A 1,634-nucleotide genomic window follows, 5' to 3' on the forward strand; every position below is an offset into this window, starting at 1 on the left:
CAGTGAGTGGGTGTATAATTACTAGGGCTGCCACAAACGATTATTTTGATACTCTAGTCACCGATTATTTTTGTGATTAGTTGACTAATCAGATCATGCATCCATCGGACGTAAAACGTACAGCTTATTGCACCAGCATACGTCTGCTCTTATATAACTATCATTAGCTTACAGCTTGAAGTGTTTAAGGCATGTGCTAACTAAAAATAAAGACAAGATGATAGTTTATTACACTTTTAATGAAATTTGCAGATTGTCTCGGTGGAGTTTAATAAGCTCAGCCGTCTGCTCCTTGCTATCTACAATATAACAGGACACTGGAATAAACTCTCGACCCTCAAAAAAAAAAAGAGAAAACAAGCAAACAATACAGCAATATAATAAACACAACACCATCGCGATGCTCTATGTGTATATAACAGTAAATATTAAATATTGAATATTATTATGCAGCATGTAAGATTTACAGTGCACAGTGTGCTTGGAGGTAGGAGCCAAAAAGGGTGTAGTTTGTGTGTGTGAGCACCCGTGTGTACACCTGTGAGCATGAGCGCGCTTGTATTTAAAAGGTTCCTTCATGTAATGATCAGCTAGAGGGTGTGGGGGAGCCACAGCCCCGTCCTCCAGGGCATGAAGCAGGTATGGAGGAGATCAAGGCCCCAGACATCCTGAGGCCCTCAGAGCACAAGAGACCAAGGAAGACCAACGGAGGGGCAACCGTGCCACTCTCCCGGAAAGAGCTGAGGAGAGCCCCAGATGAGGGGGTAACTCAGCAGCCACAGAGCAGAAGCCAGGGGGGGTTGCAGTGACGTGTTCGTGAGCTCCGCCAGCAGCCAGCTGTGCCAGAGAGGCCGAGGGCACCCCACCCTCGAAGGGGCCCGAGCGAGCCCCAGGCTCCAGTCCCTGACAAGCAGCCACCAGGAGTGAGCCGGTGTGTACCTGGACGCCCATCCCCGGACACAAAGAACCACCAACGTACCGATGTCTGAGGGCGTCTGCCACTGGCAGGGGGAGTGGTGGGGGGAGACAGGCCTCCATACCATGGAGGGCCTGAGATGTCCCTAGAGAGGTGGCGTCTGATACCCAACCTGACATATAGACACAAACAAACAGGCACACACAGATACAAACATCCATTCCCACCCTCATGCTCTCATATGCAATTACTCAGCACTCACCCAACATGGAGACAGACACAAAGAGACACTGTACAGACAATCACACTCCCCAAGCGTACTCTAAGCCCCGGGTCTAGGTACCCTTGCCCCTGGAGGGGGAAACTGCACCCAGACCCAGGTAGTGTTACCCTTTTCCCTGGGGTGGAGAGAAGCAGACCGCAGCAGCCTGCCCCACTCCTGCTTTACAGGTGAAAATAGAGCTTAGGACCGCTGAGTCTTTGATTTTATTTATTTTCTGCTGTGTTTTACTTGTATCTATTGAAAGAGTGAGTGTAAACACAAAATAATATTTTATTTTATGTGCTGGAATGTGCAGAAAATAGGTTTAAATGTTAAACACATTTCTTCCAGTCAGAGAATGTTGCATATAATTAAATTTTTGCTTGATGCATAAAGTTAAAAGAATAAAACTAATAAAAAGAAGTTTTAAAAAGAGACTTTTCCATTTGATTACAT

This window comes from Astatotilapia calliptera, chromosome 16, assembly GCF_964374335.1.
Source record: "Astatotilapia calliptera chromosome 16, fAstCal68.1, whole genome shotgun sequence".
NCBI classification, from domain to species: Eukaryota; Metazoa; Chordata; class Actinopteri; order Cichliformes; family Cichlidae; genus Astatotilapia; species Astatotilapia calliptera.